The sequence below is a fragment of the Pongo pygmaeus genome, chromosome 12, assembly GCF_028885625.2.
Source record: "Pongo pygmaeus isolate AG05252 chromosome 12, NHGRI_mPonPyg2-v2.0_pri, whole genome shotgun sequence".
Classification (NCBI taxonomy): domain Eukaryota; kingdom Metazoa; phylum Chordata; class Mammalia; order Primates; family Hominidae; genus Pongo; species Pongo pygmaeus.
Genome location: NC_072385.2, coordinates 128991553 through 129008949, shown reverse-complemented (window position 1 = coordinate 129008949; position 17397 = coordinate 128991553).

The window sequence follows — 17397 nt, the reverse complement described above, 5'->3', positions numbered from 1 at the left end:
TCTCTTTTCAGCTCTTTGAGAAATTTTCATGGAGTTTTTTCATAAAAATTATACTAATTTACATTTCCACCAACAGTGTATAAGGATTCCCTTTTCTCTGCATCCTCACCGATGTCTGCTGTTTTTTGACATTTTAATAATAGCCATTCTGACTGATGTAAGGTGGTATCTCATTGTGGTTTTAATTTGCATTTCTTTGATGATTAGTGATGTTGAACACTTTTTCATGTTTGTTGACCACTTGTTTGTCTTCTTTTAAAAATATCTGTTTATGTCTTTTGCCTGCTTTTTAATGGGATTTTTTGTTTGTTGTTGTTGTTGTTGTTGTTGAGATGTTTGAGTTTCCTGTAGACTCTACATATTATCCCTTTTTCAGATGCATAGTTTTCAAATACTTTTTCCCATCTATAGGCTTTCTGTTTACTAGGTTGATTGTTTATTTTGCTCTGCAGAAGCTTTTTAATTTAATTATGTCCTATTCGTCTATTTTTGTTTTTGTTGTTTTTGTTTTTGAGGACTTGTTCATAAATTACTTGCCCAGGCCAAAGTCCAGAAGAGTTTTTCCTAGCTTTTTTTCTAGGATTATTACAGTTTCAGGTCTTACACTTAAATCTTTAATTCACCTTGAGTTAATTTTTATATTTGGTGAGAAATAGGAGTCCAGTTTCATTCTTCTGCATATGACTATCTCATTTTCCCAGTACCATTTATTGAGTAGGGTGTCTTTCTCCAGTGTATATTTTTGTTGACTTTGCCTAAGATCAGTTGGTTATGGGCCTGTGGCTTTTTGTCTGGGCTCTTTATTCTATCTCATTAATCTATGTGTCTATTTTTATACTAATATCATGATATTTCATGGTAAATCCCCCATCAAACTCAGATAGCAAATGATATTTCATTTGCTATAGCCTTGTAATATAACTTGAAATCAGGTAATGTGATGGCTCCAACTTTTTTCTTTTTGATTAGAATATCTTTGGCTGTTCAGGTTTTTTTTTTTTGGTTCCATATGAGTTTCAGAATTGTTTTTACTAATTATATGGACAATGATTTGGTAATTTGATAGGAATTATGTTGAATCTGCAGATTGCTTTGGGCAATATGGTCAGTTTAATGGTATTGATTCTTCCAGTTCATGAGCCTGGGATGTTTTTCCATTGGTTTGTGTCTTCTCTGATTTATTTCATCAGTGTTTTGTGGTTCTTCTTGTAGAAATCTTTCACTTCCTTAGTTAAATGTATACGTAGGTAATTTAGTTGTTTTTTTTTTGTAGCTACTGTAAATGTGATTGAATTCTTGATTTGGTTCTCAGTTTGATCATTATTGGTGTATAGAAATGCTATTGATTTTTGTACATTAATTTTTTATCCCAAAAGTTTACTGAAGTTATTTATCAAATCTAGAAGTCTTTGAGAGGAGTCTTTAAGGTTTTCTAAGTATCAGATCGTATCATCAATGAACAGAGATAGTTTGACTTCCTGTTTTCCAATTTTTATGCCTTTTATTTATCTTGCCTGATTGCTCTGGCTTGGACTTCCACTACTATGTTAAATAGGAGTGGTGATGGTGGGCATCCTTGTCTTGTTTCAGTTTTTAGAGAGGATGCTTTCAACTTTAACCCATTCAGTATGATGTTGTTTGTGAGGTTTTTCTTATATAGCTTTTAATATTTTAGGTATGTTTCTCTGATACCGAGTTTGATGGGGGATTTACCATGAAAAGATGATGAACTTTATCAAATGAGTTTTCTGCATGTATTGAGATTATCTTATGATTTTTGTTGGTAATTCTGTTATGTGGTGGATCACTTGTTTAAGACATTACCTGGATGTGATTTCCTTTTAAATGCTAAAGACTGCAAGTCAGCTTGTAGACAAATGGCAGAACTGCAAAAACAAAATAAAGTGACTTTATCTCTTCTTAATTTTGTGACATCAAGCAAGCCAATATATCCGAGCCTCCATTTATGACATTCAATAATAACAATGGCTCCCATTTACTGAGTGTTCCTGAATGCTTCATGTGCATTATTTGACTTAGTCTTTTCAACAGCCGTGTTAGGTAACTATTATTATCACCATTTGCATAGTTTCAAAAATGTTACATTACTGTCTAAGGCCACACATCAAGCTAGAGGAAAATCCAAAATTTTATTCTAAAGATTAAGCCCTGTGCTACATAATTTATTATTGAAAGGGAATGCTACATATCTGCCCTTCTTATGACACAGGACCAAACCAACTAATATATGTGAGTGCTGTTTGTAAACCACTAACTATAAGCTATAAAATGTGAAGTTTTTATTGGAATAGAACTTTGCCTTCTGAGGCAGTTGCTATACAAAATAAATTTTTGACAGTTCTCCAAGCTTGTAAAATTTTTGATGTTGGTTTTGATTTTATTATTTTTGTCTTTTCCTTTTCATTGTCAGGTAGTCAGCTATATTTGCTTTTTGTTCTCAGTCTTTCTATTTCTAGGTGCCCTTGTCACAACTTGCGGAACTTAATCTTTTGTGGGTGGAAAACTAGATAGTCAAAAGAGGTGCCGAGTAGATTTAAATGTAGAAAATACGAATTATGAAATATAAGTTACATGGGATTTGGAATATAAGTTTTGAATATAAAATATAGTTTTACCCAATTTTAACAAAATTTATGTCCAGTTTCTCAAGAGTTGAGGTCAAAAGGACCACTTGCTTTTGAATAAATAAGATTTAATTATATGGTAAAACCAATGACCTATTAGTGACAAAATATTCCATGCAAATGTTTAGTATTAAAAATGCTTTTACCAACAAACAACATAAAAATGACTGTGACTAATCTAAACTAGTATCAATATCTTTATTTTATCCTAAAAAACAAAAACAGTATGAAAATTGCAGAAGGGGTACATTTTTTTCCATTAGCAATTTATGAAAAACTAGAAATATAGATTATGAAGATTTTTTTGAAAAAAATAACTTCATTAAAACACTGCATAAACCAAAATGAAAATGAGAACCCACAATTTCATTTCTGTGACTCCAGTTTTATGCCTGCCTTTAATTTGGGGAATCCAATTGCACGTAGGGAGAATTATACTATAATTTACTAAATGTGGCCATAATTTTCCTTCATTTTTGAGAGTACAATTGGCTTGCTTAGTCCACAATTACTTTAGTGTCCAATTGCCTACACAATTAATTGCAAATGTAAAATGTTAGTGGGTAGAGGCTCTGGGAAATGTGTTCCTGATGCCTGCCAATGCCAATAGTTGCCCAATGAGGACCAAAAAATTCACTTTGAAGGACAGAGCTGGCTTTGCATATTGACAGAGATGAATATTATTAAAATTGCATTTGAACCTAGATTGCAAGCAAGACATTGGCAAAAACCAAAGTGTAATTAAGAGATTTAAATGTAGATTTCAAAGGAGCCTTGTTGTTAGGGCTTTTTAGCCAGTGGAGGAAGGATTAGCAGAGAAATCAAGCAAAACAGATGTAAAAGATTCTTCTTTAATGAAGTGTTTCTTAGAGTGCGTCTCCAGAGTGTTGGGAAGCAACCAATAGGAACATTTTGATATTTTGACATTTCAACCAGCAGCTGGAAGAGAAGCCTCTGCTAGTTTTCAGCACCTTCCATTGTACACCGCAGGGTGTCAAAGAGATGTTCACAGCAAAGGTGAGAAGTGTTACATGCAACGGACCAGGCTAGACTTCATTTGAAAAAGTCCTGAGAATTGATAGCTTCTCACCCATGTATGGTTGTTCAGTTGCAATACCTCCAGAGTTTCTACTGTGTATAGAAAGAAAAGAAAGGAAAGGCAGATTGCAAATACCTTTTATGTTCCTAGAGAGAGGACTGCATTTTGAACTGCATTTTGGAACCAGTTTAAATAATACATTTCTATTCACGGATGTGAAAATAGGTCCGGAATTCATAGAGGTTGCTGACCTATGATTTGGTGACATCATGATAAAGTACAAATTACATTTTATTAGATAAAAGCAGCTTTAGCTGTCTTCTACCTCAAGGCCTATGGAAGAAAAAAAAAGTAAAACTGTACAATCTGCCATCTCATTCTCTCTGCGAACATTTTTCTCTTCCCAGTGCAATCGAAACACACATATGGTGCCCAGAATTAACATCATGAAAGGGATCCCATTGCTCTGCAGAGAAGACAGTAGTGAGTCATATTCTGAATCCATTTGCACAATTTAGAAATTCAATAGTTAAGGTCAACATACATATGTGAATTTTCATCTCTCACTCCCTCTCTCTCTAACCATGATTTCACACTCCAATCTCAATCCAACACTACACATTCATTCTTGTTTTTCTTCTTTTCATATTTGCAATTCTCTTCTCCAGTGGTGAGAAAACCAACTCTTATTTTTTTTACCTGATCAATTCCCCCTTATGCAACCAACGTCTTCTCACCCATAGGCACACCCCTATGTAGGAGCCCTCAGTATCCCTCTGCCCTAACACATGAATGTCGTGCTCACTGTCCTTGGGCTTCTACACTCTGCACCAGCTGTTTGTCTGGCTCTACATCCTCCTCACTCCCTTCTGATTCTGAGACCCCCCTGCAGGAAATCTTAGCATGGATGCCCTTGCATGGGTGCATGAATACCCAGCTCCATCCCCACACCTCACACTAGGCCATCCCCCTGGAGTGGACCTTCTTCTCACTCTGGTCAGGAGTCAATGCCTTGCCTTGGGCCATTGCTCCCTCCACTGCCAGGCTAGTGTAGAATCCTACTTTGCCCCATCTGATGGATTTTGCACAGAATTGATCAGAAATAGAAGGGAAAGAAAGGAAAAGGAGAGAAGCTGGGAAAGAAGGAGATGGAGAGGCAAAGAAGAGGAAGAGGAAAGCTCACAGTAGACTTTTTGTGGATGAACTTCATCAGGGTGAAGAAGTTCTTTTCTATGCTTTCATTACCCAAATGTGTTTGTGTGTGTGTATTTAACACAACACACATACATTTTAAGTTTTATTAAATCTTTTTTCTGTATCTATAGATATATTTTCATATGGTATTTCTCCTTTTCATACATTTAATGGGATGTAGAATTCTGACTTTTGTTAAGTGTGTTAAATAAGTTAAACTCTTGTCTACATTTGTATTTGTCTTCTTTATTATTATTGATATGCTGTAGTTCTTTATATAGTCTGGGACTAGTTCTTGGTTGGCTATACATGTTGCAATATTTTTCTCCCATTCCGTGACTTTTAATCTGTTAATTTATTTTCTGACATTTATTGACTTTCAAAAGTTAAATCAGGTATTGATTACAGGGGGCTGGAAGCAGGGAGTTGTAACTGGGTTGGGTTTGGATCATAATCTGGAAAGACACAATCCTGAATGCCATAGTCCCAAATGTTGAAATCCCTAAAGATCAGAATCCCTAACGTCTAAGTCCCTAAAGTTGAAAATTCCTAATATCTAAAATCCTGAAAATCACTATTGCAGGATAGTTAGTTGCCTCATGTTAGGCAGAACTATCACCTTGTTATTTTCTTTATGCAGCAGAAAACAGATTTCAGTTGAATCCTCAAGCCATGCCAGATTTGGAATTAGGTGCAATCAGGCTTTGAAAAGTAAATTTCAAGATGTTACCAATAAAGGGTTTTGTTACTGTTGTTGTTGTTGTTTTTAACCTTCAGCCCAATGCATTTGGCAGAAAAATCAGATGAGTGGATTAGCCATAAGATACGAAAACAATGGAAACTTCAGTTTAAAAATATGCTATTTGCCTGCATCAGCATTCTCTCCAACTGATGACATTTCAGGACCTTTTAATGAATTAAAGCCATATTTGCTGTAAGAAGCCAGCGAAGTTACTGACTGGTTCAAAAATAATTACATGCGTGGTGGAATAAGAAGACGTACAAAAGTGCTGTTGGTTGATCACCAATAATTGTTCCTGCCAAATTTGTGGCCTATATATGAGTGCATGTGGAATAAATTTCTGTGTACCCAAAACAGCATAGAAGTGTGGCAGAGAAGATAGGAAAAATTATTACAGAATGCTCTTATTGGTGTATATCAGTTCATGAAAGAATTTCAAACTGAGCAGTGCCACATGGAAATGAATGTGAACGTATTCTCTGACAAGAGGACGTCCTAACATCTATCCCTGTAATACACTTATTTTTTACAATTCACTGTACTACATATTTCATCTTTGCATCATTTCCACCACTGGAGGTATAAATTGTGTACACACTTTTAGAGAGTTTTTATTTGTTATATGCATTTTTTTACAAATATGACTCCATCAAAGCACATAATCACAAAGTTGGCTTTGTGTGTAAGCACTGTGCACGTGTGTAAAAACATTGAAACTTCCTCAATAAATGAAGATATACCTCTTTTTGTGCATCTGCATTTGTGAAAGATAAGGTTTCTCTAGACCTCAGCTCTTTGGGTGATTCCATATGCGGTGGGGACCCATCACGGTTTTTTATCAACTTTGTCAAGAGTTGTTAAGTTGTCTTTCATCGTATTTCAAATGACTGCATTATGACTGGGTGCACCACATAACAAGACATAATGAAGTACATTTCTACATTTCAATTTTTGATCTGTTGCTTTATGGTTTGACTCATAACTGTTATACCTGTATAACTGTCATTAATGTATCTGAGTATTTATGCTTGCTAAAATATGTATATTATTATTGCCTATTTTATTGTAAAGTAACCTATGAAGTGTTCTGTCATGTTTTCTTATGTCTCTCAAATAACTTTCTTTCTAAAGTTATAAATGAGTAGCTTTAAATATTTTTCATTTTTATTATTTTTTCCATAATTATATTTTCAGGATTTTACTCTTCCAGGATTTCAGCACTCAAGATTTTGGCACCTGAGACTGTGTCTTTTGGGTTTATGATTATCTCCTAACTGGGCCATATTAAATATTGTTGAATTTGATTGTCTTTATTTTGTTTACATTTTCTACCCGTGTTGACATAGGTGAGATTAGCCTGTGGTGTTTCTTTCTCACAGTATCTTCTCTTGTTACTTTTCTGTGATTAACATGATTATGATAACCTTATAAAATGAGTTGAGGAGTATTTGCTCATCTTCCATCTTCTGGAAATGTTTAAAAATTTTCAAATTTGTTATTGAATAATTGGCAAAAGTTGTCAATGAAGCCTTTCAGCTTTGCAGTTTGATTGTAAGATGAATTTACTGCAGATGTTGTGATTTTATTGAATTTAAGATTATTTAGATTTCACTGTGGACTAGTTTTGTTAAGTTATAGTTTTCTAAGAATTTATCCATTTTATGTAAATTTGCAAATTGACTCAAATAAAGTTATAATTAATCTATTTAATTGGGTGTCTAGGTTATTAAAAATAGTAAACACTTATTTTAGGCTATGTGTATATTAATTCCCCTTAAGTTAAAAATGAGGATATAAATAGCAAAAGGCCTTTAAAATAAAATATAAAATATGATCATAACCTCAGCAGAGGGAAAGAGTTTTTCAAAAGGATATGAAATTTTTAAGCATAAAGTAAAAGATTATAAAATTTGCTTTACTAAAATTAAGATTAAAAAAATTAAAAGACACCACAAGAAAAAGGAAAACTCAAGCCTCAGAATGGGAAGAAAAACTTGCAAAACATATAGCTAACAAAGAATTAATATCAATCTATGTTAAAAAATAAAAATAAATAAAAAAACACTGTAATATACCAATGAAAAAAGATACATAGTGATATGGATTAAAAATAACAAATAAAATTTACAAAACAAGATATCTACATCAAGACACCATAACTAGGAATGCATTCAAGTCTGACCAAACATTTATGGTGGTGTGGAGCAATGGGAACTCTAGTATGCTGCTGGCCAAAATAAAAACCAGTGCAAACACATGGGATTGTCTTCTGGCAATAACCAGTAAAATTTGAGTATGTGTGAACGCATGACCAGCAATTCTGCTCTTAGGTATCTGCCCCTGAGAAGTTATTGCTCATGAGTACCAGAATATATCCTAGAATATTCATAGGTGCATTTTCTGAAATAGTCTGAACCTAGAAACTACTCAAATTCCTATGCCTTATAGAATAGATACATATATTGTGGTATGTTTATACAAATGATATTACATAAAATTAAAAAAAAATACAGTTATCTTCAACAACATGAATATTCCACAAAGCATATTATTGAGGAGAAAGGCAAGGCCCAAGAGAGAAGGTGAAATTTCCAGTGTGATTATGTCACCCTGAACATCAGATCAGGGGACTCTTCTGTCCCAATCCCTTCATCTCATCCAAGTGCTGCAGTGTCTCAGGCCACAACATCAGACTCCCAGTTCTGCTTTTGGCTTCACCTTCTACTGGCCACCACCCCCTGACTGTCTCCACTCTAGTCTCACTGGCTGCCATGCTGGTTTTGAACACACCAGGCAAGGTCACTCTTTGAGTCTTCGCGTAGCTCTCCTTCTGTTTAGAACCCTCTTCCCCAGATGGCCAGAGGCCCACTGTAGCACTTCCTTCAGATCCTGATGAGAATGTTCCACTTTCAATGAAGCTTTCTCAGGCCACTCTTTTTCACTTTATTATTTTCCAAAACATCATCACTACATAATCTATTATTCATGTGTTCATTCATTTATTTATTTACCTTATTAATCATCTATCTGCTCCTACTAAACTGTAACCTATGTGATAATATTGGTGCAAAAGTAACTTCAGTTTTTGCCATTAAAAGTGAGGGCCAAAAACCTCAATTGCTTCTAACGGCAAAACCCGCAATTACTTTTGCACCCACCTAATATCTTTTTTTAAAAATTGCTTCATCCTTAGTTCTTATACAGTGTCTAACTCATAGTTGGTATTAAATAAATACTATTTTATTGAATGGTAAAGCAAATGGGAAATCCACGCTCCAATTCCAGGAAAGTGATTACCACTGAGGGTGGTGAATGGAGACAGCATTAGAAGCTGGTGGCTTACATATACCTATTAAATGTGTCTCATTAAAAAGTGAATAATCAAAAGCATATAATGCAAAAATCTTAACAGCACTTTAATCTCAGCTGTGCATATATTGGTTCCTATTTGCTTTACTGTATGTTTGAAATTTAAAATATTTTGTAATTTTTTTAACATAGAGGAGAAACAACTTTGGAAGTTTGGCATGCTACATTGTTCTTTGGGGATATAACATGTTATTTCCTTTAAACTCAGTATTTCTCAGAGATATTTGAACATGAGATACATTTTTTTTCAACTGAACGGCTATAAATGATTTCTGCAAATAAATTTGGTTCCCGTTTGTTTTACTACTCAACCAACCAATATTTATAAAATACCAACTACAAGTTAGACACTCAGTCTAAAAACTGAGGATAGAGCAGTTAAAAAAATGATGCCATGTTATCAGGTGGGTTATAGTCCAGTGACAACAGACAGATGATAAACAAGTGGAATAAATGAATGATTCAATGCCGGGATGATAGATTAAGTAGCTGGGATGTTAAAGAGAAAAACAAAGCAAGAAAGAAAGACAGTGGCCTGAGAAATGAAATAAACTTTGACTTCATTCTCCCTTCAACTTGGGTCTTATTTATCTCTAAGGTTTGCCAATATGTACTAGAATCAAAGCTCTCCTATAAAATACTTTAACACTAAGACGTTTACAAAAGTAGATCTCATATCACATTGTATTAGTTATGTATGTATGTACATATGTACGTATGTGTGTATATATGTATCAGTTTTCTAACCATGCTGCTTGATTTCCCAAATCAAGTACATCATATTAAAAAACATCATAAACAGTACCTCATATTAATTTCCCAAATCAAGCTGCATGATTTGGTAAATTCAAGCTGCATGATTTGGGAATGAATATGATGTACTGTTTATGTAGATGATATTAATTTATATTCACCTCTGCGCTTGTCTAACTGAATTCATTTTTTAAGTTATAAGTGGAGCTCTGCCTTAGATTTTGTGGGAGAAGGGGCTGCATACATACATATGCCCTCAAGGAAAATGACAAATAAGTAACTGCTTTTCATTTTATTTCGGCTTCCTGGGGGCTTATAGCCCTTTTTTCTCAAATAAATTATATAAAATCTTGGACAAACTAAGCTAAGCCAAGGTGAACCTGGTCAGAATGATAAAATAATAAGAAAACAAATCCTTTGAAGGAGAAAAATGGCAGAAAAATTTGCTAAGAGAATAAACAAACTTATTTTTATGTGTTCAAATATTTGAGAAGTGTACGCAACTTATCTGTTGACCCCAGAAGGCACAACTAATACCAATGAGTAAAAATGCAATACAGGAAAGAACTTTCTAGTTATCATAACCATCAAGATGGACTGAAACCTATCATTAATGTCTAATAAGCGTGTCTAGTACACATGGAAAAATCTTGAAGTTTCTTTCCAACTCTCCAGTTCCATAAATCTATAAATGTTGTTCCTCTGATATTTATGTCAATCTTCTCTGTAATCTGGAATGAGTGAGCTCACTTCCCACAAAAGACCAACGCTCCTGCCTCATTTAGCTTCTCTCTAAAGGCTCTGACATCTATTTGCAAAAATTCTTAGTGTCACAGAGTTCAATGAAGGGTGTTTGCACATATGTAAATAAGTGTGCATGCCTTGTCCAGAGTTGTTAAAGGTTACTGATGTGTGCCATAAATTTTTAAGAGTCATCTGCTGCTCTGGGCAGAGGCCACGGCTGGTAAGGCTGTTGTGCTGCCATCTACTCATCATAAATCCTTCAGAAGGCTTCGCACTGTCATGGGCAATTTTGTTTTTATTGTTACTCTTTCATTTAACAAAACATGATAAATTGGTTCTGTCTATTGTGCATTTCTCAAATAGCCACTTCCTGGTTCATTATCATGATTATATGACACGTGAAAAGAATAGGGAAGGCTGAGTTAATGGGGCTGTCTATGAGCCACAGACTGCTAGGAAACTAAAAAGATCTGCATGTTGACAGCATCACAGCTGAGTATCGGGACCCACCAGATGTCCCTGAGCTGTGACCAAAATCAAGGAGCCTTTGTTGACACCCCACCCACACACGCCAACACCCACAAAGGTTATGCATTAAAGAAAGATGACAGATCAGTATAGTGCAAAAAGGAATAAAAATAAAAAATAAAATATTTAATGTTTTCCTTATGAGTCTTCCAATTGCTTTCTATGCATCCCCTATAACTCTATTGTGCAAAAATCCAATTAACAATTTCATAAATCAATTACAAGAGTTTTTTTTAATGAAGTTATCAAATATTTAATGGATTTTTTCAGAACACAATGGTGAAATTAAATATCTAGTAAATTACTTTTTTTTACCTAATCCCAGAATATGCTTAATTATGTAACATAATTTTGTGTTAGGTATTTAGTGACAGAAGCAAGTACTATTTGGTCATTACAATCTCATGATTATAATTCATCAAAGTGCATTCAGAAATGATTTTACCATTATTCAGCAACAATATCAACAAAACAGCAAATACTAAATTGAAGTGGAGTTACATATTTTCTCACATCAGAAACCGTTTTTCTAGGCCCAGAGTTTTATGAGTGCGTACTGCACATAACCAACAATAGTGATGAGAGCTAACACAAGCACAGGGATTTGGAGTCTGAAATGGATTTGCTCACCTGTTCTCTCCTTTGATCATCTGATTATGCTGAGAGGTAGACAAGCTCTACTTCATTTTCCAAATGAAAAACTAAAGACCCAGGGAGGTTAAGTGACTTTTCTTGGAGATGAATCTAAAATGTGCTAGGCTGGAATTCTGGCTTCAAAATCTGTTTTCTTTTCCATTTTCTTTTCTTTTCCAACTCTGTCTCTCTGTCCATTAAAAAATCTGTTCCTTCCCCCGCCACACCATTCCTTGTGGTTGATGCCTCAGTAACACTGAAATGCTGTTGGTGAGCAGATCTGCCATGTGATTCCAGAAGCCCATGCCTTTCACAGGCTGTTCCAATTGCTCCAATTGCTCCAATTCTCCAATTCTCCAGGTGAACAATTCTCTAATTGCTCCAATTCTCCAGGTGAACAATGAAGCTCCTATTTGTCTTATAAAATTCTTCATTGTCATCATCTCCTTAGTATCACATTTCCAGACACCTTTCCATATTTTTTAAAGCTTTGTATTTAATGCCCAAACACACCCCAAAATAGAATTTCTTCCAGCCTCAATATTTGTCAATCTTCAGTCCTTTGTGATTCTTCTATCACTTCCTTGATGTATTTGTTGGTTTTGTGTTGTTGTTTGCTAGAAATTTTCAAAACAAATTTTAGACATCTGTGAATATGTTCATATACATTCTAAAAAGTTTTGTTTCCCATCTGTAAACTATTTACGATTATGTCATTTCTTCCCCAGTATGTCATCAATTGTCCTCAATTTTTTCAACATGTATCTTCTGTTGGCTTAGAAGATACATATATCCTCAAATAAGGATTAGAGGAGATTCTCACACTGTACTTTCTTGATGTGGAACTTCCACCTCCCTCAGTGTATAACAGGCTCCCCACTTACCTCCTACATTTCCCCCAAGCTTTTTCTTTCTTGAAGAAATGGTATAATTTTTCAAAGTCTGGATTTGATTCATTGTATCTCTTGCTATTTACTATGTTCCTTTATCTTATTTCTTATTAACTAGGCAATTAGGTCTAGATGCTTGATTACATTCAGGCTTTATATATAGATAGATGAAACTCGATTAAATGCTTGATCAAATTCATTTTGCATGTATGTATATATGAATAATTGAAATAGGGTATCAAGCATTTCCTATTGCACTATATCAAAGAAGTACATACAATCTTATTGTTCCACTTTTAAAACAGTAAAGTTAATATCTGGGTTCAGACATTATCAATCTGATCCATTCATCAATGACATCCCTGTCAATCTTTCCCAGTGGATTTCACCCATGGTAAAGAAGTAAACAAAAGAAAACAAATATTTGTTACCTAGCACCATTATTTCATTGGAAGTAGCAAAATGGTAATTTCTAAATTCGAAAATTTGTCCTTTTTTTATAATTTTTTCTACAACAAACTTAGCCTCATCAAGTATTTTCTTTTCTAAAATGCAGTCCGTACTAGAAAGGTAAGATAAATGTTGTCATCTTCTTTTACTTAGCAATATTTAGAATAATCAGCAGGTGCCCTAGCAAACTCCAAAGTTGATCAATAAGGTTATTACTTTTAAAAATATATTATTATAAATGAATGGATGTGTGCACATTTGTGTGTATGTACATGTGTGTGTACATTTTCAAATTATTTTTATGGTGTAATTCACTCCACTGCAGTTGACATTCTCTTGGTTGTTCAAATTTTCTCATCAAGGGCAGTAGAAATCCATTTTTCAAGTTGCTTCTTATATAGACGGCCTCTTGTTCATCTGTGATAATTTCTTTGCTTTCGACATGACCAAATGTCCCAGGCTCATATTTTATTAGATGAGACCTTTTAAATTGCTGAAATTCAACCATTTTGAACCTACAAAGGGACAACGTAATACAGTTCAAACTAATACATATTTTGCTCCTATCCTAGAGTCAGCTAGTTCAGGGAGTCCTGGTTCCTTATAGTGAAATAGTGTTTAGATATCATAGGGGATTAAATGTTAATTGGTCCTGGCTTTTGATTACTTCAATATGCATTTCTTAAAAGAGAAAAAAACATGAGTTTATAATAATTTTTTAATTTATGTAAAGATTATATGATTTTATTTTTATTGAAATTCTCTTTTTATTTTTGTATTTCCTTTCTCTTGGGATGAAAATCTTCCTTTCTAATTATACTAATAAAAACATATTTTCTTTATCCTATTTAAACTATGCTAGGCATATGCAATAGTCTCAAAAAGCAAGATAGTAATGTCGATATTGCTGACAGAACAAATATAACAAAACTGTTATAGATTACCAGATGCAATATAAGATACTGTGTTAGGTTTTTCTTTCATTGCTGTAAAGAAATACATGAGACTGGATAATTTATAAAGAAAATGGGTTTAATTGGCTCATGGTTCCACAGGCTGTACAGGAAGCATAGCGTTGGCATTTGCTTCTGGAGAGGCCTCAGGAAGCTTCCAACCATGGCAAGAGATGAAGGAGGAACAGGCACATCAATGGCAAAACGAGGACCAAGTGAGGGTAAGGAAAAGGGCCACATGCTTTTAAATGACCAGATCTCCTGTGAAATCAAAGCAAGAGCTCACTTCTCACCAAGTGGATGGTGTAAACCATTCATGAGGGATCTGCCCCCATGATCCAAACATTTCCCAGCTGGCCCCACCTCCAACATTGGTGATTACATTTCAACATGAGATTTGGGTGGGGACAAACATCAAAACCATACCAGATACCTTGTGTTTACTTTTAGGTTTGAATATACTTGGGTTTTAGAGTAACTTAATCATTATCTGACTTCCTGTACTACCCAGTTGATATATTTTAGGTTCATTTATTTCTATTTGTTTTCTATTTTTACAGATTTTTTTCTTTTTAATTTTTAAAAAAATTACATAATATTTTTCATGGTTTTAGAGTCCTCCAGCTATTTTATAGTACCATCTTAATATTTATGTTTTGTAATCATTGTATGTACAATATTATACATTTGTGTGTTTCATGCCAGTACATCTCACTTGACCAGGAACTAAGTGAGGTCAGGTTCTATGTCTGTATATAGCAAAGCAGTTGGCAAGAGAGAAAGTTCTAAACTTAGCCATGAGTCTTATGTGTGTGTGTGTGTGTATGTGTGTGTGTGTGATGTGAATAAAAGAATGAAACAGTTGTACATCAGAAGGGTAAACTTGTAATGTTCATTTCTGGAATATATAACATGTGTGTTGATCTCAATAAATACTAGGAACATAGGTTGCTGGGGTATACTTGGAATCATTGGGTGTACTTCCATGTTGAAAAGTGAAAAGAATTAGTGCTGAATTAGGTAAAATGAATACATCTTAGTAGAATGAAGATGGGATATTAGCTGTGCAGGGCTTTTTGAAATTAGAACTTCAATGGTCAAGCTGTATGACTCTAGTTAGGCAGATCCAGATTCAAATCCCAGCCCAGCTCTACCTCTGAATAAATATATAATATTGGAAAAGTTATCTACATTTTCTCTAACCCAAATTCCCTTATTATGCAATGGAGACAGTAAAAATTCCTGTCTCTTAAGGTTGCTGTGAGGAATCAGTGATAAAATAAATACAATGTGCTTATCAAAGGGCTATGAACATAGAAATTAAGTAGCTATTACTAAAGAACTGTTATTACCACCATCATCATAATTATCTACTGCTACTGCTAATACTATTTACCACACTGTTTTTAAATGCACTTCAAATTTATTAACTAAGGTAGTAGTTCTACCTTAATTACAAGTACATGACTCCACATTTAATGCCTAAGGTAGTAGCTCTCAACCTTTACTGTACTTGGAAGCGGGTGAGGGACCTAAAAAGTATGGATGCCTGGTTGCCACCCCTGAGGATCTGATGTCATTGCTCTGCAGTGTGGACCAAGCATGGGGTTTGAAAAGCTCTCAGGTGATTATAATGTAGTACTAGGATGGGGGAAAACTGCTGAAGGCCTTCAGATTTCAAATGATCAAGTGAGAGGCTATTTGTTAATGTTTGACTTATTCATTTATATGCACAATTCTGCCTGGCAGTTTGTGAAAAGTCAAAATAATCAAAATCAATTTTCCATTAAGAGCACTATGCACACTCCAGCTAGGATTCGGGGACACCCTTTTCTCTCTGCCATTCTCTATCTGCTAACTATACATAAAGGTTTTCATTATCAGTAAAAAACCACTTGTGACTCAAGCTAAAGTACCAGTGAATCCCATTCATGTCATATGAAGTAAAGATAAAATGAATCAGTACTCCCAGGGACTAACATCCCGAAGTCAGTGAAGACCATTCTGCTCAGGAAAAAATAGATATGAGGCACATTATCTCCTCTCCCAAATACTGTGTTAATCTCTAAGTTTGATACATGTTAAGGATGAATACTTAAAAAGAAAGAAGCACGCAGTTCAACCCCCTGCACCAGCATGAGGTGAATCTCCAAGTGCCGTTGTGCTTTGTATTTTTTCGTCTTATTCTTCCTGATGAATGTAAAAACATTGCGGCTCAGTATGCGACTAGGATAATCAATAAGGAACTTTACAAACAACCCAGGCATTTTAAAGCTCCCCATAATTACAATGGAGACATAATTACATAAAAATTTTAAAACACACAGCAGGGCAGTGCAAGTATTACTGTAGTACCTTAGCTTTAAAATCAGACCCTGGCTGAGTCCTACATTTATGATTTATTAATTTTACTCATGATTTTCACACGAACATAGTTTTCAATGCTGAAGAGGTGCACGGCAGCACCATCACTGATGCAGTAGGCTGGACCACGCCCCTCTCTGCTTACTCCACGTGTGTGCCGCAGGACAGCTAAGGATGGGGAACGGGAAGGCTGAAACTATTTTCTTCAGCTCCGTTTGAAAAGTAAACAAACTGTATCATTTAGAAGAAAAATTCAAGAACTTCTGATTTCTCTTCAGGCCACTGTATCCGCACATCTGCTTGATTTTCAGTTCATTGAGAAGCCTAGTTTTGAGTTGTAAAGATTCAAGGACAATAATAAGTCATATCTTTTGAATGGTCTGAATAATAAGAATCAATGTCACCAGAATTTTACTCCATTCCATAAATGTATAGATATAGATATAGATACTTCTTTTTTTGATTTCTGGCATTGGAACCATGCTCTATGTCAAGAAAAAACTGAGCTAATAGTGCAATCAGGAATACCTAAACTTGTTTGTCACATGAGCAAACTTTGAGAAGGTAGCCCACAGGGCACCAGACATTCAGGACTGGATCTGGATGATTGATAGTGGACTCCCATCAGAAAGCCACTGACATTAACACAGATTCCCATCAATGTGTTTCTTACACATAATGTGTAATCATTACACATAATGTATAATCATAACACATAATGTGTAATCTTACACATAATATGTTTCATTAGACACAAAACACCTTGAGATAGGCTATATATATACATAGGGCAGGTCCATATATTTGATGGAAGATTAATATTGTTTCGTGGGTGGTCCTAATAAGTTGTCCAGGGTGTTACATGTCACTGACTGTGGAATTCCCTTGGATTTACCATTTACAGTGATAAGGACTATGAATAGCAGTAGATGAAGACATAGTAGAATTGTTGGCACTGAACCCTGACTCAAAGATTCCTTCTCCACTGCCATTCCTACGGCTTGAAATGAAGCTTTGGGGTCCCCAAGGCTCCCCTCTTAAGATATGTGGAAAATCAGAATATGCCACCTCAGAATATGCCTCTTTTGCCTAA